Source organism: Rhinopithecus roxellana, chromosome 10, assembly GCF_007565055.1.
Source record: "Rhinopithecus roxellana isolate Shanxi Qingling chromosome 10, ASM756505v1, whole genome shotgun sequence".
Taxonomy (NCBI): Eukaryota; Metazoa; Chordata; class Mammalia; order Primates; family Cercopithecidae; genus Rhinopithecus; species Rhinopithecus roxellana.
The window spans coordinates 77106744-77131944 of NC_044558.1; the positions used below are offsets into that span (position 1 = coordinate 77106744).

A 25201-nucleotide genomic window follows, 5' to 3' on the forward strand; every position below is an offset into this window, starting at 1 on the left:
TTGATCACCAAAGACACTATCTTGTCATCATCGTCTTCTTTCTCAGCTGGGGAGAAAGTGTTTGTTATTAACTTTTCCAGGTAAAATGAGTTAGCAGAATGAATAAGCATGTCACCCTCTCCCCACTGGGTGGGAGCCCAGTTCCAAGGCTCAGATCCCTCTGGCCCCCTACTGAGATTCAGCACACTGAGTGGCAATACTGATTGGGGTGTGAACCACTTGGCTCTGGGTTCTGCATCTGTTCAGACCTGACATCGCAGACTGCTCACTCTGAGGCTCCACCTAGCCTGCAGATGAGTTTTGCTTGGCCCACAGTGTTTTTTAAAAAAATCTTTACAAAGTGAAACTCAATTTTTAAAAACTGGGGAGTCTCTGGGTTTCCAGCTTGTCTTTGAACATGGGAGGAACTTGCAACATTTGGGCTTTCTCCCCACATGGCGACGATGGGAGGAGGTGAGAGGTGACTTACAGCTTCAGTGTTGCTGTCATCCTACATGCAGCCCACTGTGCGCCATGGAGCTGCCTGCTTGTCCCTCAGGTGCTTTTGAGTTTGAGATTCCTGATTTACAAGATGTAGCTGGCTAAGTCGCTGAATATTGGGGGTTCACAGGCTCAACCTCAAGGTAGGAAAGCACAGCATGTCACCCCTCGCTTCCAGGGTTTTTGTAACTGTACCTGACATCAACAGAAGGACCACCAGCAGCCTCCTTGCTGTTTGAATATTTTCTTTGCTAAGATCCCCCATGGGTTTTGGAAACCCAAGAAAGCCCATCTCCTTGTTTCTGTCTTTTAAAACCCCCAGAAAACCCAAACAAGACTGCATTCATATATTGACAGCGGAGATGGGAATTGCTGTCTCCTTCTTTCCAGCCTTCCCTCCTGTCCCTTCCTCTCAGTGCAGCCTGCGCAACACGCCAGCATATGGGGCAGCCTGGCTCTGCTGTCCTCTGGAAAGACCCTAATCCTTTTCCCGGCAGGGACACTGGCGAGCAGATCAAAGCTGCCTTTGGTGCTGCAGCCAAATGGACTTGGATTGTCAAGATGGCTTTTCAAAGAAATAACATTCTCTCCAGTTCTCAGCCCAGAGGCCTTGTTCTGGGGTCACCAGCAATAAGGGCACATTTGCCTCCCTCTCTTTAGGGATGGCTCGGCACTTCCATTTTAACCCCCTAATTTCAGAATCAGCTTAAAACATGCGCAAAAGGCCCTGCTGAGGTACGACATTCCAGAAAGAGCTCTGGCTCTCTGTCCTTAAACACGGACTATTTGGGCAACTTGTCATGGTTTGTAAAAACCAACAGACAAATTGCCACATCTGATGCTTTTATTTTGAGGTATTTATCCCAATCCAAAAAAATCCTCTTAAATCTTGAAGTGTAGGGACTTAGAGACTCATCTGTTTGGAGAAGGTTATGAGCCAAGGGCTCTGTGAAGGGGCGGGGCACAGGACTCCAGGCCCATCTGCAGCGGGGGCATTCGCCAACAGAAAGCATTTGTCAACAAGCTGTTTTGTCATTCTTCATTCTTCCTACACATAAAGATTCCTTTTCTCTCCTTTTCTTAATGGGAAAAAAGTCTAAAGGAAACCTGTTTGCTTCTAAGCAAATGCTGAGTTTATTTTCTACAAAATACAGATGGAGTAGGCTTGTGGTCTTGCCTCCTCTCTTAAGGTTCTTCCATTCTTTGAACAAGTCACTGTTTATCCTTCAGATGAAGAAAAATGAGAAGGGATGAAGTGAAGTGAAGCCTAGCTCATCCCTTCCTGTTGAGCCTCATTCTGAATTCTTCCAGCTCACGGGGGATTTGACTTGAGTCAAGAAGTTACAGACACCATAAAGAAAGGGGCAAGGCCTTGTACAGTGGCTAAGGGAGCTTCAATTTCCATAAAGAGGAGACAGAGACAGAGAGAGAGAGATTGAGACTGGTTGATCTAGGTATGTAGCATAATAATAATAACAACGGAAGAGTAATTATAAAATGGCACCCCATCTCCTGTATCTACATACTTATCTACAACCTTTGCATGAGACTTTGCAGTTCTCCCATCAAGAGGTGGAGTCAATTTCCCCACTCTTTGAATCTGGGCTGCCTTGTGATTTGCTTTGGCCAAGAGAATATGGAAGAAATGACAGCGTGCCTCTTCTGGGCCCAGGTCTCAGCGGGCCTTGTACATTTCCACTCTGCCTCTTTTGGATGCCTCATAGTAAGAAGAACAAGCCTGGGCCAGCCTGGAGAAAAGACCACATGGAGAGGAGCAGTGTGATCCCAGCTGAGGCCATCCTGCATCAGGCAGCCCATGCCCAGCCCCAAACAAGTGAGCAAGTTCAGCCAAGATCAGAAGCCCTGAGACTCAGGAGGCCTTGTACATGATTAAGTCTCCACATTTCAGGGTGTTTCATCATGAGACGATCCCTGATGGAGCAGCCAGCAGTCATCAAGAATTGACCCTATGTATTAGTCCACTTTCATACTGCTATGAAGAAACACCCAAGACTGGGTAATTTATAAAAGAAAAAGAGGTTTAATGGACTCACAGTTCCACAAGACTGGGGAGGCCTCACAATCATGGTGGAAGGTGAAGGAGAAGGAAAGGCACATCTTACATGGCAGCAGGCAAGAGAGTGTGTGCAGGGGAACGGCCCTTTATAAAACCATTAGATCCCATGAGACTTATTCACTAACATGAGAACAGCATAAAAACCTACCCTGATGATTCAATTACCTCCCACCAGGTTCCTCCCACGACATGGGGGGATTACGGGAGATATAATTCGAGATGAGATTTGGGTGGGAACATGGCCAGACCATATCACCATGGTCTAGGTGTGTTTTTAAGTGCTTTACATGTGGAATCTCAATTAGTTCTTTACAACCATCTCATGGGGTAAGTATCATGATGACCACTTCTTATAGAAGAGGAAACTGAGGAATAGGGAAGGTAAATAATGTTGCCCCAGATCTCCTGGTTGTAAGTGACATAGCTTAAACTCATGCCTGGCTGTCTGGTTCCAGAGGTTCTGGTCCACTTGGCAACAGAGCTCACCTTGCTCTACTCCCTGCCTCCCACGTGCATGAGGATTCACTGAGATGATGCCTACAAAGTGTTTAGCAAGTCTCTGACTCATAATAAGGGTGCAAGCAGTGTTATAGCTTAATTATATCTTAGTACGTCCTTGTTCCAGAGTTTTAAACTTATTATCGAAGTTTAAATACATCTTGCTCCTTCATATCTCTAGGGTCTCACACATGGCCACTCCTTCTGCCTAATTAATTTCCATTCAGTTTCCAGATCCACCTCACCTCTTCTATTAATAGGAAGCCTCGCTGACTTCCACACGAGGTCCAGTGTCCCTCCCAAAATACCATGCACCTCTCTTTTACATCTTTTCACACAGCTGTAATTTTATATTTGCTTATGTGCATGTTTGGTTAATGACCATCTTCCCTAACAGACTGGAAGCTCCATGGGAAAAAAGGATAGTGTGTTTATCCAGCAGCGTGCCCTCCTGTCTTGAATACCATGTGACTCAGTGACGACTCATTCAACACTTGAGAAATGCATGAAGTTTGACCAACAGCCCAAACATGAAGCAAGCCAGACGGGGGAAGAAGCCACTTCACAAAACACAGCAGTAAGGTGTACAATAAGGGAAAATGTAGACACCATTTGTTGGAAGGCAGAACTTCTCATGTGTGGTAGGAAGAATTGCAGCCAATGTCCATGGACATTCTGGCATCCAGTACCGGGAGATGGCGACTCTGCAGCCATTCAGTGTCAGTGCATCAGAGGTGCTGAGGCAACTTTCCCTTCATGTAAGTACCTTCTTTGCCTCACATTTGCCTACTTTTAGAGCACATGGTCACCCAGAAGTAAACTAACAATTGTTGCAGCAGACAAGAACAATTATTCCTTTCCCCAATAAAATAATGCACTAGCACCTGTCCATGGGGCTGCTGAGAATTTATTAAGAACTTCTTGAGTACATACATGCCCAAGACTGCCTGGTGCAGCTCTCTGTACACAGAGTTTTCAATGAGGGTGGTGTTTCCTAAACTTCACACCTCCCTCACTCTCATGACATGAACCAGATAATGTATGCACTGTTAATCAGTCCAGGAGCTTACTGATAATTGATAACTTTATAAATTAGAATTGAAAATAATGTACTAGTATCAATGAATAATTTTGTTTAAATAATCTTACTGTAAATAAAAAACCAAGATCATATCCTCTAATTGCTGCCTGTCTATAGCTCTGAGCCATAGTTTGCCATTTCTTTGTTAAGCAGGGAGATTATCAAGTGTTGGGTGCCGAAGAGGCAGTGGCTACAAAATGAGATTTTCTCTTAGATAGATTCAGAATAATTCAAACAATTAAGCAGGAAATTCCCACTTCTCATATGGTTGAATGGGTGATTTTTTGCACCATGTCCAGGTATCTCCAACAGCCAACCACAGAGATGCTCATGTGAAGGGCTCCCCGACAAAGCTGTGCAAGGTCCATCTGCACTGTCACAGGCTGCAGCACTGTGTATGCCCCCTAAACTCACCTCTTATCTTGGGAAGCCCAGAGGTAGCAGATTAAGGAATCAGAGGTGGTTGCCAGCCTTTGCTGTGTGTTTTCTCCTGGAAACGTTATCTCCTGACAGCAAGGAAACAATTCCAGGGCTGCCACAGTATTGTGAGTTCTGACCAATGTCTTTCCTCTTACTCCAGTTCGTCTGCTTGCACCAACATCTCCCAGAAAGATAGGATAATTGAGTCATTTTCATTGACCTGAAACAATACCCCTGGAAAAGTCCAATGCTGGTTTCCTATGGCCACGGGAGAGAGGCTGGGGAGTAGTTGACAGCTGCACCTGCCTATCTGGCCTCCAAGCGGACAGCACATTCCTTGCTGTCTCTCTTCCTGTTTACCCATTTTCTTTATCTGTACTTGCCTGTCAGTGTTGGGGATATTGTGTCCTCCATCAGTTGTTCATCAGAGAACTCTACCACAAAGCTGCTGCCAGAAATTGAATTTTGAGATTCTGAGATAGTGGACAAAGGAGACGGCCACGTCACTCAGCGCCCAGACAGGATAACACTGGGAGAATGAGCCTTTCCACTAACATGATGCATTGCCTTCATCACAACGCTCACTTTCAGACGTGTTGACCAGGGATGGGTTCTTTAGAGCTGATGTTCTCTGGGCTGGGACATAAAGGATGGGTAGGACCTGAGGAGGTTGAATGAAATATGGCAAGGCCACATCACTCAGTGCCCAGACAGGATAACAGTGGGAAAACGAGCCTTTCCACGAACATGATGCACTGCCTTCATCACAATGAAGTGCCCTCATCACCACTTTCAGACGTGTTGACCAGGGATGGATTCTTTAGAGCTGATGTTCTCCAGGCTGGGACATAAAGGAAGGGTAGGACCTGCAGAGGTTGAATGGAAAACGGCAAGAATTCTAGGATGAAGAACAACATAACCAAAAGATTGCGGAGGGAAAGCTCAGGATCCCAGCATGTGAGGACTGGGAAGTCCATCCAGGCAGATGGGATGAAGCCAGGGGTTACTCTAAATGGGGCAGGCAGTGGATGCCCACAAATGTACCTTGGTAAAAATACTAGGTCCTGCTTCCCTCTTGAATTGGATAAAAATAAAAATTACATCCCCTGAAATAATCGACAGGCACAAGTGGAATTGATTTAGGGTGTACAAAGGACTTTCCAGAACAGGGGTTGCTCAGGAAAGGGTGATTTTCTTGAGAAACACTTGGTGACATTTGCAGACATGTTTTGGTTGTCACAACTGGGAGGGGGTTGTTATTGACATCTAGTTGGTAGGAGCCAGGGTTGGTTTTAAACATCTTACAATGCACAAGGCAGTGCCCCCGCCACACGTAATTATGCAGCCTGCAATCTCAATAGCACTGAGGTTGACAAACCCTGATCTAACTTGATCCCCATAGGAAGCCTGAGGCAGTTTGTCAGATATTACATACCTAGGAAGAAACAGGGGAAGGACTTTCATCAAAGCCTTCTCCAGCCTAGAAAGAAGAAATGTATCACAGTGGTTAGGAGTTCATGGAGTGACATGAAGTTCAACCACGAATCCTTGTCCCACAACTTCTTAGAGGAGGATTTTTGTTTTTGTTTTTGTTTCTTGGCAAATACCTTAAACTCTTGAGCCTCAGAATCCTCATGTCAATGGTGGGAATCACATAAGACCATCTCACTTAAAGCAATACACTAAGCACTCAGCATGCTTAACAATTAGGAGTTGCTGTTGCTATTATCATTATCATGACCATTATTTCAAATATGTTCATCAGTTACAGCAGCAAGCTTTAAAAACTACAGAAATGGTGGGGGAAGGGTGATATCCATGTGTGAAAAAAAAATTGGGTGATGTCTATGTGAGAAAGAAAAATCTGAAATTAAGGGAAACGGCTCTTTTCAGGACTTCGGAGATGTCTGCTGCATCAGACACCTCCGGTTTACTCACATGATATCAGACACCTGCAAAACAGGACTTGCCTTTCTCCATACGCTTCAAGGAGAGCCCTGATGGGATTTTCCTTCCAAGTCACTGCAGCTTACTTGAAACACAAGCCAATCTGAATATTTTTTCCTCTCTCCATTGGTGATTTATTAACATTCCCCAGACACAGAATGTCTCTCTCTGCTAAATATGGCTCATTGTTTCTTTTTTATTGAAACAAAAGGCACCTTGATAAATGGATTATTTGATTTCAATGCCTCTTCTGAACAAACCCCGAATATCCTTTGCTGAAATTACATAGCGCGGTTTGCAATTTCATAACCGTCAAACTCTCCTTTAAAAGAGCAGGTACTTATATTCCCCTCCGAGCCCCTGGGGGGATATTTCCCCCCTTTTCTCTGGGAGAGCTCCATAATCACTTTCAGAGGTGACTCAGTCAGACTCCTAGAAGTACAGCAAAGGAGCTGTGCCTTCCAAAGACAAATGCTCTAAAATCTTCAGAATCTTGAACTTCATCAGCACGAGAAGGGTGCCTTGGGTAGGCACAGAGGGAAATCTTTACCAGGCGAAGTGATAAATCTAACACGGGCTGCTTTAACTCCACGGTATCAGTGTTTCTGCAAGTGAAGCTCAGCCAGCGGCTTGGCTGGTGGCCATGTGGCCAATTCCTCCACACCCTCCGCCTGCCCTCCCCTGCTGACCACCCACAACGTGGCTTGGAACCCAGGTCCATCTGGAGGTGGGTTCTGATTGGCTCAGGCTGGGGCTCTCCCAGGACAGGTGCTCCTCTAAGGGACGGTGTGTCAGCTTCCTATGCTGCTGGAACGAATTACCACAAACTTAGCTGCCTAAAACAACACAAAATTTTTTTTCTTTTTATATAGTTCTGGAGGTCAGAAGTCTAAAATCAAAGTGTCACTAGGGAAACAACACACACTGGGGCCTAACGGAGGGTGGAGGGTGGAAGGAGGGAGAGGATCAGGAAAAATAGCTAAATGGATACTGGGCTTAATATCTGGGTGATGAAATAATCTGTACAACAAAATATTCAAACCCAAATGACTCATGGTTACCTACGTAACAAACCTGCACATCCTGCACATATACCCCTGAACTTAAAATAAAAGCTAACACAAAAACAACAACAACAACAACACCTCGAAGTGTCAGTAGGGTTGTGTTCCTTCTGGAAGCTTCAGGAAAGAATCTGTTTCCTTTCCCATTTTCTGGAGGTCACCTGCATTCCTCAGCTTGGAGTCTCTCTTCTAAGCCAGCACCTCGGCAGCTTCTCTCACCCCTGACTTCCTGCCTCCCTCTACAGGGACCCCTGTGATGACATCGGGGCCACCTGGATGATGCAGGATAATCCCCCCATCTCAAGAGCCCTACCTTAATCACATCTGCAAAGTTTCTTTCCACAGGCAGGTCACATATTTGCAGCCTCTGGCAATAGGGATGGAAACATCTTTGGGGAAGGTGGCATTTTTGATTACCACAATGACCGCGGGGAGGAACACCACTAGCGTGTTGAGAGCAGCCAGTTTGGCTGGGTTTTCTGCACAGCACGAGACCGTTCTAAAACCACAAAGAATTGCCCAGATTCTGCATGACTTTGCCCCACTGGACATTCACAGAGGTGAGAAACCCATCTACAGTGATCCAAGCAAAGAGCAGATCTTAAACATCCTCTAAATAATTGGGAGAAGGGCAATGATTTCACACACTGTATGTGTTCCAGAATTGCAACTACTGGGGTGGAGATTGGACTTTCATGAAACTTATCTAAAAAGTTGTTGATCCTTTTCGAAAATTACATCCACAATGCCCAATCTGCGTGTGAAATTCAACTTGCTCCAACACAGCTGCACCAGTCTGCATCTATGGCTGACACACCCACAGTGACTCGAAATACAGGAGCGAGTACCTGACCACTTCATTCGGTCTTCTAGATATACCTGTTAAAATATTACTTTACCTTGAATTATTTTTCCTCCCTATGACAGAGCACTATTCTGATTTGTTTTTAATTATGTACACATGTAGGTTATCAAATTATTTCATTTCGTGACTCATAAAGGTGAGGGTTGAGAATGACTGGTGTTAACCTAGGGGTTGGCAAACTTTTACTTAAAGGGCTATGAAGTAAATATCTTAGGTTTTTGCAGGCTAGAAGACAAACGTCAGTATCATATAGGTACTTATATAATCTTTAAAAATGTAAATACCATATTTAGCTTGCAGGCCGTACCAAAACAGGTGATGGGCTGGATTTGATCCATGGTCTGTAGTTTGCCAATCCCTGGTCTAAATCGAACAGGGCAATTCCAACCTCATTCCCATTACCTGGTTCAGTTACACATAGGCCTAAACCCGTGATTCTCAAACAGAGGCAGTTTTGCTCCCAAGGGGACATTTAACAATGTCTGGAGACTTTTTCCATTGTTAAGAATGGGGCAGGTGACGGGGGGCGGGCAGGCAGGTGCGGTGGCTTAAGCCTGTAACCCCAGCACTTTGGGAGGCCAAGGCGGGTGGATCCCTTGAGGTCAGGAGTTTGAGACCAGCCTGGCCAACACGGTGAAACCCCGTCTCCACACACAAAAATGCAACAATTAGCCAGGTATGGTGGTGCGTGCCTGTAAGCCCAGCTACTCAGGAGGCTGAGTAAAGAGAATCACTTGAACCCAGAAAGCGGAGGGTGCAATGAGCCGAGATTGTGCCACTGCACTCCAGCCTGGGCAACAGAGCGAGACTCCATCCCCAACCCCGCAAAAACAAAAAAACAAAAAAGAATGGGGTTGGGGGCATCCTGTTAGCATCTAGTGGGCAGACGGAGGCCAGGGATGCTGTTCAGCATCCTACACTGCGCAGAACAGCCCACCCACTGAATCATCCAGCCCCGAAGATCACTGTGCTGGGCTGGGAAAGCCCTGCCCTAGGCCAAACTGGGCCAAGGACCTATGAGGAGAAGTGTGTTAGGATTTCTGGGAAAGAAGGTCCCTCACTCTTAAGCAAACGCCTTTCACCCCAGGGGCCAATGCGTGAGCAAGTTTCCCCATAAATACTGTTATCCATCTGGAATCTATGCACGAGTGCCCAGAGACACGCTCAGCTGTGGGTGGGCACAGCGAGGGAAGGGACCGTGCTTTTATCTCAGGGCTTGGCCTGGGAGAAGCTCGCCCGGATCTCACCCTGCCACTGCCCTCCCAGCCATGTGAGCCAGTGGGCTTCCTCAGCGCACAATGGTTTTCTCTCACTTTCAGACAAAAGCTTCTAAAGGGACACACCTTGCTTTATCCAAACTGCAGTAACTCTGCTTTGCAATTTATATAAAGAAGGAGGCAGCATACTTTTTTTCTGTAAAGGCCCAGGCAGTAGGTATTTCAGGCTTTCGGGGCCAAACGGTCTCCGCTGCAATTCCTCAACCCTCTGTGACCGCAGCCAGAGACAAATGTAAATAAATGACTCTATCTGTGTTCCAAGAAAACTTTCCTTTAAACACTAGAATTTGAATTTCACACGTCAAAAAGACTACCACCCTATGTAACGATTTTTTCCCCAACTATCTAAAGACATAAAAACGTAAAAAAATGTCTTAGTTTTCAGGCCACTACACAAAACCGGTGGTGGGCTGGGTTTGACCCACAGGCCATGGTGTGGGGACCCCTGAGAGAGAGGAAGCCTTTCTGAGTCGCGTTAGTGCACAGGAGACCTTTCTTAGTGTTTCTTCAGCGCATTTTACAATCTGAATTACAGACCGGGTTTACCTCTTTGAATCAAAATGTAAACATGTTTTTTACTATGCCTCCAAAACAGTTTGGAAATGGAAACCAAAAAGAAAAAAAAAATCAGGAGGGTTTAGAGTTGTATAATATAAGCATGTTACAGCAGAATTTAAATATCTGCATTTGCTGCTCACATAGCATATGGTTTGAGAACGTTTCGCTGTATCTATTCAAAGAGAGAGGCATGCATTTATCACAGATGGTGGTATTATTTATGATGGAAACTTACGTTAATCCTGAGAGTCCCAATTATCTCAATTCATATAAATAAAAGGGAGAGCATTCCTGTTCTTTATGATGGTCTTTTTCCTCAAAAATAAAGAGCTTAGTTTTAATATAGTCCACATATTTTCTTTCCCACTAATTACAGATAATTAAAAACTTGTATGTACCATTGAGTCATCCACATTTTCCCCCCACATGTAAGTTTCATCTGCTTGCTAGTTAGCATCTGTAGTTTTGTTTGGTTATACCAGCATTTAGAATGATTATATTAATGACAAGTCTTAGGGGACAAAGTAGAAAATGCTTTCCTGATGGCTGAGTAAACAAAAAGAGAAAAGAATACACCAGAAGATAAAATCAATTTTCTCTTTCATTTTATAGCCTTTAACGTGTGAAAAGGACATTTAAGCTGAGCTTTCCAAGAGGGAATGGGGAATTACAAGGGAGAATTCTCAACAGTCAATGGAGAAAAATATCCCTTAAGTGGAAGGTGAAATCTTTTATCCTTGTGACACCTGGATTATCAAGACAGGAGGAGGACAAGACAGACAGGAGGAAGACAAGACAGACAGGAGGAGGAGAAGACAGGCAGGAGGAGAAGACAGGCAGGAGGAGGACAAGACAGGAGGAGGACAACAGTAAGACCATCAATCAGCACCATGTTGGTCCAGGTGCTACCTATCATATATCGACTTCTTTGTACTTTCAATAACCCTATGCATGAAGTATTTTTATTATCCCTAATTTTCACATAAAGAGATTGAAGCCCAGAGAGATTGAGTAATTCAGCCAAGGTCACACAGCTAAGAATTCTGAAATCAGAATTTGAACTCAGGATCCCTGTGCTCACTTCCACGCTATCTGGTCTCAGAGCACAGGCTTCATGTTATGTAGTTTTTAATTTTGTTCATTTCTTATTTTTCACATCAGATGAGCAAGGTGCCAACATCATAACAAGGTCTGAGGGAGACACGTCTCGCACATGAGCGTGAAAACCCAATCATCACCCTTGTGGACTACAAAAGGAACTAGGCTTTATTTCAAATCTGTGTCTCACTCTGGCTCCAGTTTTCCCTATGCAGAGAGAGTGTCAGTCCTTGGTAGACACAAAGGTTGCAGAACTATCACCGGCTGATGCTCAGGTCAGTCTAGAGATGCTGAATGCCAGCTTGCAAGTATGTACAGTTAGCATCGTGGAAAGAAAGGTCAGGAGATGGAGCCCCTGAATCCAGCAGCGCCTGAAGCTGGAGGCCCCTGTACTTTTCTCCTCCATGGCTTGAGCCAGCCTGAGATGTCTTCTTGTCATTCTTAACTGACTGATGCTCAGCATCTTGTCTGATGGATGAGGCCCCTGAGCTTATCGCGGTTCTTATTTAATATTGCATCGGCAAGACATCCATCTCAGTCTTAACGTTAATCGGGGGAAAAAATCAACAGAGGGATAGGATAAGGAACAGTCTTCCCTCCATCAACATTAAGAGGCTTCTCTGTGCCCCATGCTGCCTTGCTTCTGTAGGGAGCACACAGATAATTAAACAGTGTTTATCAAACTCATGGGAGGCTGAGCAGAGGGGAGGTGGCCTGTCGCAATAGGGAAGGGCTCAGATGGGAAGAAGTCAGCATGGGCATATGACAGGTGAGGGCAGACTTGCACCCTAATCATTGTTTAGAAGTAGAAGGTGGCCATGTGAGGACAGAAGCAAGAGGACTCCAAACTGCAGGAGTGCAAGGTTGGAACGCAGAAGAGGGAGGTGCACTGGAGGAGGCAATGTCCCAAGGGGAGGGGCGAGAGCAGTCCACCTCCATGGGAACCAACTTGCTATTTCAAATTGCAAACCCATAGTAAGAGCAAACAGCAGACCCACTCTTCTGCTTTGTTTATTGGTGGTTTGTAAGTTTCCCTATGGAACAGAGACCCCCTCGTATGACCTTTCGCTGCCGCCTGCCTTGCTACGCTGCTGCGGCTGGGCGCTGAAGGCCCCTGACGGTTGCGATTGTTCCAGAAAGATGCACCTTCCTTTGCAAACTCACAAACCACAAAAAACGGCACTCACAAGGGAGCTGGAATGAACCATGTTAGAAGACACATGGCGAAGCTCCATCCAGACCTTTCTCTCTCCATTATGGGACCAACGCCTTCAGGTTAAGCAAACGCTATGGTCCCTGGACACAGGTGGAGACACAGTATGCTGGAGGAAGGAGAAGAAACCACCTTTTAATCATGCGGGAGGGGCAGAGAGATGTCCTGAGCCCAGCTACTAGAAGGCTACCCTACCCCAGGGCCAGTGAGGCTGGGGGGAGCAGTAGCACATCAGAGCTGCTGATGTGTGATGGGGGCACCTGACTGGAAGCCACTGAAGCCTCTGAGTGCCATCTGCTGACCTAAGATGCTCCCTGGCCAGTGGCTACCCTAGGGTCACTCCCACTCCTGGGCACAGGCAGACATGGCTAAGGTGTCCACTGCAGCTTTGCGCCGGATAGGAAATAATAGAAGAGCCTATCCACAATAAACTGCCTGAACGCAGCAAGCCCCAGGAGAGAATGCAGTCAAGAAAGAAAGAGAAGAGAGACAGAGGATAGGGCCCTGTGGAGAGGGCAGCTCCAGGTCAGCCTACCGGGCTCCAAGCACACACAGCCTGGCCACTTCCTAGCTGTGAAGGTGGGTGCTCCCTCAGCCTGTCTGCACCCCTGTTCTCATCTGTAGAAAGAGCTCCATAACAGCACACTCCTCTTGGGACCATTTTGAAGATGAAACAACTTACTAAATACAAAGTGCTCAGTCATGCCTGGCACATAGTAGGTCCTCAAAAATATTACCTATTAATATATATATATATATTTTTTACTTTAAGTTCTGAGATACATGTGCAGAACGTGCAGGTTTGTTACATAGGTATACACGTGCCATGGTGGTTTGCTGCACCTATCAACCCGTCATCTAGGTTTTAAGACCCACACGCATTAGATATTTGTCTAATGCATGCAAGCATTTGTAATTCTCTCTCTTCCCTTGCCCCTCACCCCGCCGACAGGACCCAGTGTGTGATGTTCCCCTCCTGTGTCCACGTGTCCTCATTGTTCAACCCCCACTTACAACTACCTATTAATTTTTTACTATTATAAGGAAGCAGCTGGAAAGGAGAACTACACGTATTAGCATAGAAACATCTCCAAGATGTGTTATCGGGTGAAAACAATGTTAATTACGTAAAAACAAATAACCACAATAATATAATTACGTTTTCTTTGTAGTTTTTTCCCCCCACAGAACTTTAGAGAAACACTACCCAGAGCTTATTCAATGGCTTCGTGAATTCACTAAGGACCCCGCATCCATGTATCTTTCTATACCACCAACTCTACTAAAGGGCTTCATGCTTGTGACCACAACAAAGCTGCTACCCATCGAGCCATTGCATCTGAGTTCCAGGAGAACCAAATTAAGGGCAAAATGTCTGTATTAGGTAAGTCTATTTACTTCACCTTTTTTTTTTTTTTTTTATTGGCTCAGGTAACTCAGTGAACATCAGTTTATACATTCTTGCCATCCTGGCTCACAACTGCACCTACTACAAGGGGGTCTGGGAAGGAGATTACACTTGGTCCTCAACTTAGGATACCGCAACGTAGGATTTTCCCGCTTGATGACGGTGTGAAAGTGATGCCCGTTCAGTAGAAACTGTGCTTTGAATCCTCAGGCAACCACTTTGCTTTTCACTTTCAGAACAATATTCAACAAATTACATGAGACATTCGACACTCTATCCTAAAACAGGCTTTGCTTTAGATTATTTTCCCCAGGTGTAGGTTAATGTAAGTGTTCTGAACATGTTTAAGGTAGGCTAGACTGAGCTGTGATGTGTCATAGGTTAGGTGTATGAAATGTATTTTCAAACTTGGAATATTTTCAATTTATGATGGATTTATCAGCACATAACCCCATCATAGGTAGAGAAGCATCTGTATTTTTAGTTGGGCACATTGCCACCTCCAACAAGTTTAGTATTTGGTAAGTAAGGAAGGAGGCGAGAGTGGATATTGTTTAGTTACCATTATTACACAATTATCACACAAGGAACATATCATTTATGCTAAAAAAAATTATGTTAAAACAACTATAGTGATATTAATATTTATATAAGCGTATAGCTTAATATTATATTAAATTAATTTTAATATATTAAAATGAATGAAATGTATATTTAAATATGATATTTAGTATTCTATTATTTCCATAAAATATTAATAAATGTAATATAATTGCGTTACAATAACAAGAACAAAAAACTGAAACACAACACTATGATTGTATATATGTATATATTTATGTGTGTTTGTGTGTAAATATGTACTCACCACACATATACATGTTTAGAAAAAAATTATAAACAATAAATCACACTTACAAAAGTGATTACCTAAGAGGAGTAGAAGGGAGATGAGATCTTTGGGATGGTCACATGTATTTTAGGTTTACTAGATTTTTTATTTTTTTGTAAAATAAGGGAGACTCTACTCACACATTAGTTGTGCAATTAACATGCTGCTTTAAGAGACCTTCCCTTGGCAACAGAGCTACTATTGCCTGATTTGGCTGGCTGAAAACAAAGCAGATGCATATCCTATCCTGTGTATGCTTCGTGTGGTTCTCTAACAGGTGCACACACTTTAAAGGTAGAATTTCTTATTTTTTCCCTCCTTGTTCTTTGCTATTCTTAAATATCTATCTTTGAAGAAGAGAAAAGGTGATGAATTTAACATGAATATATGAGCATCCAACATCTCTTAGTTTTCTTCTGTGACAAGAAGGGGTCACTAGATGTTCGGCTGAAGGAAAGGACTTTTTCCTTTGTGAGCACCCAGCATGCTGCTCAGGTGGGCTAACCCAAGTTGTGCTTGCTTTATAGCTCTGGCAACCCCCTTTCTGTGCCTACTCATGTTATTAAAAGTCCTTAGGAAAGTGTGTTCTCTTTCCTGCCTGTAAAGAAACCCGGAAAGCACCCAGCAGAGGATGCTCACTTCCCAGTATCAGTTTTCTTCTTGTGTCTGGAATCCCTGTTTTCTTGGGGAATGCCATATGGCTGTCTGATGTGGTTTGGCTGTGTCTGCACCCAAATTTCATCTTGAATTCCCATGTGTTGTGGAGGGGACCCAGTGGGAGATCATTGAAACATGGGGGCGGGTCTTTCCTTTGCTGCTCTCATGATAGTGAGTAAGTCTCATGAGATCTGGTGGTTTTTAGAAGTGGAGTTTCCCTGCACAAGCTCTCTTCTTTTGTCTGCCGCCACGTGAGACATGCCTTTCACCTTCCCCCACGATTGTGAGGCCTCCCCAGCCTTGTGGAACTGCGAGTGCATTAAACCTCTTTCTTTTGTGAATTGCCCAGTCTTGGGTATGCCTTTATCAGCAGCGTGAAAATGGACTAGTACACCATCTTTAAAGAAGTGCATATCTCAGCCTTGCGTGCACTTAAGGATGGCTGTGTGCCGACATCCAGGCCAAGAGCTACAAGAGGAAGTTGCTGGGTGGAGCTCAAAGGATAGCACCTTAAAAAGAACACAGCTGAGTCATCATCAGGTACCTTTGCCCATTTGCCCTTTCTCTTTTGCCCGATTGCAATGCTGATCTGATGCTGGAGATGGAGCAGCCTTTTTGTGACCATGAGGCAAGAAGCTCATGCTGAGGATAACTGAATGGAATAACAGCAGGAACTGGGTCCCCCTTGGCATCTTGAAGCATCATGCGAGCCTGGGCTGCCAAACACAAAACTCCTTTCCTTCAGCCCAGCATCTAGTAACCCCTTCCTGTCACAGAAGAAAGCTAAGAGATATTGGATTCACGTGTATTTATGTTAATGCATGCCAAACACTGAAATTGGAATATAAACTCCTGCTAAACACTGGACTGTCAAAATTGATTCTGCAGCAAAATAAACAAGGGCTGTCCATTCATGAGCTTGTGGTGGTGAAGCCTATTGTCTGACAGTTTCCTTTCAGCAAGGATTCAACGGTTCCAGGAAGAGAGAGTCTATTTTGTATAGTAAAAGAGGAAATCCTGGGACAGTGTCTGATTGGCAAGGGTCCTATGCAGTTGGGAATTCTGAAGAGGGGAGAGACTTTCCAATTGGTCTTCGTGTACATTTGACGGCCCTGGATTAGCTGCAAGTGAGCACGGGGGCAATTTGAGGATATTTCAAAGGAGGAAGATTGTTCAGTGTTACAGGTTGACTGTGGACAGTCATTTCCTAGAACAAGCGGAGGTCAATAAAGCACTATTTTAAAGCAATGATGCTTAGGACAAGTTGCATGCCATGATAGGCATCTCCCAGGACTTTTTGTTTTGCAAGAAAAATAAAGTCCCAACTTTGTTTGAACCACCCATTTTTAGGTTTCTGTAACTTGCAGTTCACACTGTTTGTGCACCTTGATACATCTATGCCTCAGGCTAGAGACCATCATGCAGCTTTTAGCTAGAGAAACGTATCAATCAAGCTTGTCCAACCCATGCCCTGCAGGCCGCATTTGGCCCAGGATGGCTTTGAATGCGCCCAACACAAATTTGTAAATATTTTAAAAACATTAAGAGTTTTTTTTTTGTTTTTTTTTTTTTCTTTTTTAGTTCATCAGCTATCATTAGTGTTAGTGTATTTTATGTGTGGACCAAGACAATTCTTCTTCTTCCAATGTGGTCCAGGGAAGCCAAAAGATTGGACACCCCTGAAATAATCTCCTTTTGTATAAGAAAGTTTGAATATCGCCTGCTTGTCTGTCTTTGCCACCCCACCTCCTCCAGGAAGTCCTCCTTGATATCCCCGGCCAGCACTGGCCCTTCCTTCTCCCTGTGTCTCCTCCCCATCCTTCACCTGGACCACACACTGTGCTCCTTCATGATGTTCTGGAGTCAGGCTCTCTCATACTCAAATCTTATTTGAGAAATTGGAATATAAGCTCTTTCAAACCAGGCAGGCAGTTGAGAAGGAAGAATATGCTTTTGTATCAGGCATGATGAAGGTGCAAATCCTCACTTGTTAACTCAGCTGCCTGGGCAAGTGGCTCCACCGGTTCGAGCCTTTCTTGATGAATGAAGTGGCAGTGATAACCCACCTCCCCCCAGGAACTGCTGCAGAGGCTTATTGAAATCCCCACCAGAGCACCTCAAAGCACGGAGCTCCCTGTCTCCACAGAGGAAAGGGTCTGCGTTGCATCCACACACCTCGAGAGAGAGAGAGAGAGAGAGAGAGCGCGTGTAGAGGGTGGGGGACACTCTGCAAAATTTTTATTAAAGGTTCAGGTCATAGATATTAGTGGATAGTAGGTATTTTATGACAAGAGGCAAAATTGAGGATACTATGTAAGTATTTATGTAACCATTTAAAACGAAACCATTAAAAAATATAAAGATTATCCTTAGCTTGAAGGCCATATAGAAGCAGCTGGCAGGGGTTTGGCCCGAGGGTTCTGGTTTGCCAGACCCATGGTCTAGAGTCTGTGTGGGGACAAAATGCACAGGCTCTGAAGGTTTGTGAATCCTGTTTCTGCCACTTGGCATCTGTGTGACCTAAAGCAAGGAGGTTCATTCTTCATGCCTTACTTTTCCTGTCTGTGGAATGGGGACAACAGTACTAACAATACCTACCTCCTAAGGCTGGTGGAAGGATGAACTATGTCAATGCCTATAAATCGATTAAAACAGAATCCAATATGCAGGAAGTGTTCAGTAAATGCTAACTAGGATTGTTCCCTCATCATGTCTAGCACACAGACCAGGGCTACTTAATCTTTTGCTGGGCTCTGGGGTCCTCGGGGAAAGCTGATGGATAGTGAAGGTACCTTTCCTGAGGGGAATACATGTGTCCACTTAACATACATGTGCAAAGGAGGGAGTCAGGGAAGCCTCGTCCATCCCACTGCATTGAGCCTCTCGCGTGAGGTCTGCCCTCAACTCCTGCAAAGGATGCTGAGTAAGTCATTGGAAAAATGATGAGAAAGAGTCTCCTGGCCTTCCCAGAGGCCACTCCTCCAAGGCCCTCCTGCTGGCCAGCTGCCAGAGTGGAGTTAGGATTTCAGTGTTAGCACCAACCCTACTGTAGTGGTTCTCAAACTGTGGCACACTGTATGGGCACCACTTGGAGGAAGGGTGATTGCAGGAGCCCCTCAATTAGAGTGGCTTGAGAATTTGCATTTTCAAAGAACTTCTCAGGTGATGCTGATGCTGCTGGCCCAGGAACCCCTTTGAGAATGGCGGTGCTAAGGCATCAGCCTCCACTCACTGGAAGCTGATAAAATGCACCAAGAGGACGGGACACAACTCTTCAAATTACAGCTTCAACATAAAAGCCTGGGAAGCCAGAAGATAATCTGATTCTAAAAGCAACCCTGTATCTGCCTATATCTAAAAGCAACCCTGTATCTTCTCTCCATGGCCACCACTCAGCCCAGGACACCTGTGCAGATCACCTGGACAGCGTCACAGCCCTTTCCTGGGCTCCCGGCTTTGCTCTTTCCAGGCTGTGACCCATTTCCCCATTGGGCACAGAGGGATCTTTACACGCCAGAAATCAGATTCTGTCCCTGTCTGACCTAAAACCCTGTCGACAGAATAATGTCCCCTCTCCTAGAGAGGGCCTCATCCTAATCCGTGGAGCCTGTGCGTACGTGAGGTTGCAGGGAGAGGGTGGCGGAGGTATGGCTGCAGGTGGAGGCAGGTGGCCAGTCGGCTGACAGTAAGACAGGAGGATCATCCAGAGTGATTGGGTGATCCCCATGTAACTTGGGGTTCTTAGAAGTGGAGGAGGGAGGTGGCAGAGGAGGCTGCAGAGATGCGAAGTGAGCAGGACCCGCCCACAGCTGCCAGCTCTGCAGATGGGGGAAGGGGCCAGGAGCCGAGGTAGATGGGCACCTCTAGAAGCTGGAAAAGGCAGGGAAAGGCATTTGCCCCCAGAGCTGCTGGGAGGAACACAGCCCTGCCACACCTTGCTTTCTGCCCACTGAGGCCCATGGTGGGCTTCCAGCCTCCAGAACTATAAGGTAATCAATTTGGGTTATTTTCAAGCCAAGAAAGTTGTGCTGCTCCATTACAGCAGCCCAGGAAACGAATAACCTCCCGGGTGGGTGGCTCACACCTGTGATCCCAGCACTTTGGGAGGCTGGAGTGGGAGGATCACTTGAGCCCATGCATTTGAGATCAGCTGGGCAAAACAGCAAAACCCCATCTCTATGAAACAATCAGCTTGGCAGGGTGGGGCATACCAGCAGCCCAGATACTCAGGAGACTGGGAGGGGAAGATGGCTTGAGCCCAGGAATCCAGTGCTGCAGTGAGCTATGATTGCACCAGTGCACTTCAGCACGGGTGATAGAACAAGACCTTGCCACACACAAAACAAAGTGAGACGATACAAAACAGAACAGAAAACTTAACCCTTCAGCAGCTTTGAATAAAATCTAAGCTTCTTAATGTGACAAGGGCTGGGCCTTAATTGGCCTGTGTCCACATAGATCCATCCAATGCCCCCTACTCAGTGTGCACCCACCTTTGGCCACACAGACCTGCATGGAATGTTTATGCCAACTCAGAGGCACGGGGCTGGCCACGTCCTCTTCTTGGATGCTCTTCCCCAAATGCACATGGAGCCTTTTCATGATGCAAGTGCTGCCTCCATGATCCACACATTGGCTGAGCACCTACTATGTGCCAGGCTCTGTTCTGGGCGGCCGTGAACAAAGCAGAGTTCCTGCAAGCATGATACCTACGTTCTGGTAGGAGAAAGCAGAAAGCAGGCATGCAGTGGGGGGCGGTGTTGAGCACTCTCAAGAAGGACAATGTGCCCTGGCAGGAGCCTACTTCCTGACTGTCCCAGCGGAAGCAGCTCTCACCCCATCTCTATCCGTCCCCATCTGTCCCCATCCACCTCCACCGCACTGTCTTCATGGCTTTTCTCCAAAATGATCTTTGTTTTTTGCTGTTTTCTTTGCATAATGTCTCTCTTTTCCTATTAGACTGGGCAGCCCAGGAAAGAGGGACTTTTATCTCCTTTGTTCCCAGTGCCTAGATTGGTATCTGGAACTTGAGTGTGCTTACTAAGTATGGAATGAATGAATGAATGAATGAATGAATGAATGAAGTACGAACAAAGTAAAGGAGTCAGCACCCCTTGGGGCTCAGGCTGCCAACCCCCTGGATGCCCCGGACTCATTTCTGCATCTCGCCAGTGTCTCTGGTCTTCGTCTCTCCCTGGGGGACTCTTGTAGGGTGTGAAGGTAGCCGCAGAGTCTGACAAAATACAAACTGTCACGGTCTTCTGTTGCCCGCACAGACTTCTTCTGGAGCAGCCTCCTGTGAATTCAGTATCTGGTATGTGTTTAGCCAGCTGCCACTGTTTTCCTCAAGCTACGTGTGAAACCAACACTCTGTTAAGAAGTGGAAACAAGATCCTCCCCGTTACTGCATCAAAACTAGGGCAACTGAAATAAACAACACAAAATCAGCGCCCGGAAGCGGAGGGAAGGAGGGAAGCCAGCCAACGTCAGCTGTGCAGAGCACACGGCCCAAGCCTCCTTGGAGGGTGACTGTACCTCTTCGGGGTGGCCCCCACAGCAAGGTGATGGCTGGGCCTGCGGGGCGTCCCAGCCATGCTCTCTCACCCGGAGCACATGCTCCTGGCCCAGTGCTGGTCCAAGCCGGTCAGAGGCTGCGGAGCTCAGACTCAGTGACACCTTCTCCAGGAAAGCAGTCTCAAAGTCTAGGCCCAGGGGGCCTCGTTGGCCCTCGGACAGTTTATTGCACACACAGCAGTTAAAAGAATAACAGAGTGGGAGGGAGAGAGGGAAGAGAGAAGAGACAAGGGGAAGAAGAGAGGGAGGGAAGTTGGGATGCCACTTCTTTAAAATTAGAGACAGCACATAAAAACTTAGATTCTTAGTTTCTTTAGAAAAGTTGGCCAAGCGCGGTGGCTCAAGCCTGTAATCCCAGCACTTTGGGAGGCCGAGACGGGCGGATCACGAGGTCAGGAGATTGAGACCATCCTGGCTAACACGGTGAAACCCCGTCTCTACTAAAACAAAATACAAAAAACTAGCCGGGCGAGGTGGCGGGCGCCTGTAGTCCCAGCTACTCAGGAGGCTGAGGCAGGAGAATGGCATAAACCCAGGAGGCGGAGCTTGCAGTGAGCTGAGATCCGGCCACTGCACTCCAGCCTGGGCGACAGAGCGAGACTCCGTCTCAAAAAAAAAAAAAGAAAAAAAAAAAAAAGAAAAAAAAAGAAAAGTTAAGATTTGGGGCAATATCAGACTGGATTTGCTGCTTGGCAGCCATCGGCTGGAGTCAGGAAGGGGCCGTCCCTTGGGTATTCAGATCGCCAGAGTCCCCAGCTGGCCGCCCTGGCATTCCAGCCCTGCCTGGCCATGTGTTCTCTGGGTTGGCCACGCAAGCCTAAGAGGAGCCTCCTCCTCTCTCCACACTGAGCCCACGGATCCCAGAAGAGGAAGCCACTGGCTGAGATGCTTTTCCTGGGCTCAGGCTCTTGGAAGTGGAGGGAGCCCCCGGGTGAACTAGAAGCCCTGGCCTCTTGGGACTAAGTCAGACCCACGCAGCAACCTCCCGGCCAAGGAGCCAGGGGACATTTCTAAGTTCTGCCACCAGAGGGCGCGGAAGGGCACAGGTGAGGGCCGGGCGCAGCTGCCCAGGAGCAAGCCGGGTCTGGGGTTCCTGGAGCCAGGCAGGGTGACACCCACCTGCGCCTCCACACACAAAATTCGCCCGCGTGACTTTTGTTTTTCTGAGACGGAGTCACGCTCTGTCGCCCACGCTGGAGTGCAGTGGTGTGATCTCGGCTCACTGCAAGCTCTGCCTCCCAGGTTCAAGCGATTCCCCTGGCTCAGCCTCCTGAGTAGCTGGGACTACATGCCCAGCTAATTTTTGTATTTTTGGTAGAGATGGTGTTTCACCGTGTTAGCCAGGCTGGTCTTGAACTCCTGACCTCGTGATCCACCCACCTCGGCCTCCCAAAGTGCTGAGATTACAGGTGTGAGCCACCACACCCAGCTGATTTTTGTTTTTAATTGTGATGAATTGAGAACAACTTGGTTCCTTTGAATTGCTGGAGGAGTCCACAACAGAACTCAGTCACTCAAAGCCTTGCAGGGCAAAACGCTGAGTGTGCAGTTCCCTCCCAGGCACAGGTTTCCCAAGCCCAGCGCTCCAGGTGGATGACCAGCTAGAGGCATCCACGCCTCCTGGTGCAGAAGCCCCAGTTCTGGAGTGACCTCCATGCCCGCATCCCGGTCAGAGGTAAGGCCCAGCTCAGGACAGCATGCACACGTGGTAAGGCCTAGCTCAGGACAGCATGCACATGTGCTTACTTGTCCTGCGGGTTCCCGAATTGGGGCTTTGCTGAGAGCTTTGCACAGCACAACCCACTGCATTCCCATTCCCAGTTTTTTCTTCTTCTTTTTTTCTTTTTCTTTTTTTTTTTTTTTTGAGACAGGGTCTTGCTGTCATCCAGGCTGCAGTGCGGTGGTATATTCATAGCTCACTGCAGCCTCGAACTCCCAAGTTCAAGCAATCCTCCTGCTTTAGCTTCCCAAGTAGCGGGGACCACAAGTGTGTAACAACCATGTCTGGTTAATTTTTTAATGTATTTTTATTTTTTGTAGAGATGTGGTCTCGCTATGTTGCCCGTGTTGGTCTCAAACTCCTGGCTTCAAGGGAATCTCCCACCTCAGCCTCCCAAGGTACTGGGATCACAGGTGTGAGCCACCATCCTGGTCTCATTTCCAGTTTTCTCATTCACATCTTCATTCACTCAACAAATATGGAGCATTGACTATGCGTCAGGACCTGATCTGGCAGCGCGACCGTAAAGCAAATGTGCCCCCTTTCTCTGCCTCAACATCCCCATCTGAAAGATGGGGGATAAGAATGAAACTGACTTCACAGTGTTCCAAGAAGATGGGAGGACTTAACACCTGTCACACATGTAGAACAATCCCAGCCCGGAGTGGGTACTGCCGCGAGATCCCTGCTGTGGCATTTTTATTTTTATTTATCTTATTTCATCGCTTATCTCCTTATCCACCCTTCTGGCCCCTGAGTTTATTCTCCACCACCATGAGACCAGGCAGGGTGTGCATTTGTGGAACGAGGGATGAGGATTTGGGGAAGCCCAAGGGAAAGAGAAAACGTGGAGGAAAATTTCTGCAGGGACAGCCACCTCTGTGTCTGTGCCCCTGGAGGGGGAAAAACAAGGTGTCTCCCCTGTGGTTCAAAGGCAAGCGATGGCCCTTCCAGCAGCCTAGGAAATAGAGGGTTAAATGTTGGTGAAAGAGAGAAACTGTGCCGCTTACAGGGGCACACCTCTCAGGTCTGCTGGATGGGTCATAAATGAACATTCTGAGAGGGGTATGTGGGAAGGAGCAAATGAATAAAATGCCACCTCTGATGAAAACACATCTGGCTAAGGAGTGGCTTTCAGAGTTCTGATGGGGAGACACTTTCTGCTCATAAAATTTTGAATAACACACAGCCTCGTTACACGTGTCTTCTAGGTCGAAGTGTGAGGGGGTCCTACCAGCAACCCCTTCAAGCCAGCCAGGGCCAAATACTTCCTGAGGGGCTATTCCAGGGGCCATAGCCCAGCTCTCTGTGGGAGCACTGTGCTCAAGAGGTAGCCTTCACCCCAAGTTCAGAGTAGGCAGCCAGCTTGGGAGACACAGGCCCCGTCTGCCAGCAACCCATGGAGCAAAGGGCACCCACATCACCAGTACACGACTCTCACTTGCGACTGCGGCAAATCAGAGCCGCAGATCAAATGTCCTTCCCTAGTTATTTTTGATGTGTTGTGTTTTATGCAACAGAGGTTCAGTTAAGGACTTTTGCCCAAATTGAATTTCTTATATTTCCTCTTTAACTTTTTAACTTCAGAGATGGTTTCTCATTTCCTAACTCCCTGTTCTCCTCCAATGACTTCAAGGATGCTAAAATGGATCTTTAACGTATCCTGTATAAAGCAGAATCATGATTTTATACATACTGCAGACAAAGCCCACAGGCTGGGTTCTCTTATGGTGGCCCTCACATCAATTGAAAACAGAAACATTTTAGGGGCAAAAGGAAATGTGATGATCACGTGTCGTGTATCAGGCTCTGCGAGGACTCCGTGTTTATGTCTCTAATCTTCGCAATGATCCTGAGGCAGGTCACCTTACCTCCATTCCACAGATGGGAAGAGGGAGGCTGAGACCATAACCAGGTCTCCAGTCACATCGGATTTCAACACAGATGCATCTAAATTCCAAAGCCGAGCCCTTCTCGTCACACTGATGCCATCTGAATCTGCCAAGGGGTATGGCAGCCCGCAAAGTTCTCGAATGTTTTGAGACAAAGTGACGAACACCAAGACAGGAGCCTGGACTTTGATAGACCTGAATGTGAACGTCACGGTGGCCGTGAAGGCTTTAGGAGCCCGGAGAGGACCACATCCTGCATGGCAGCGGCCTTTGCTGGGACTCTGTTTACATGGCATTTGGCATGAGGCTCATTATGTCTCAGTGTGTGCATCTTTGAAGGGAGGGTTGGTGGACATTACTTGAAAGTAGAAGGTAAAGTCCCCTCACTAAGTCAGGCTTTAGTGCCCCACTGTGGGAGGTGGATTTGGAGGGGACAGAATATTCACTTACTGCTTGAGGCCTGACGAAGTGAAACAAATA

The 25201-nt window shown here is 46.6% G+C and overlaps 1 protein-coding gene and 1 non-coding gene across 2 annotated transcripts in view; both read right to left on the reverse strand.

Moving 5' to 3' along the window:
* LOC104654055 (transmembrane protein 132C-like) overlaps window positions 1-25201 on the reverse strand; it is a 361240-nt gene that overhangs the window by 222495 nt on the left and 113544 nt on the right. The window lies entirely within an intron of this gene.
* LOC115900212 lies at window positions 11423-11526 on the reverse strand. The gene has a single exon (XR_004059880.1). It is a non-coding gene; the product is annotated as a small nucleolar RNA U13 (small nucleolar RNA).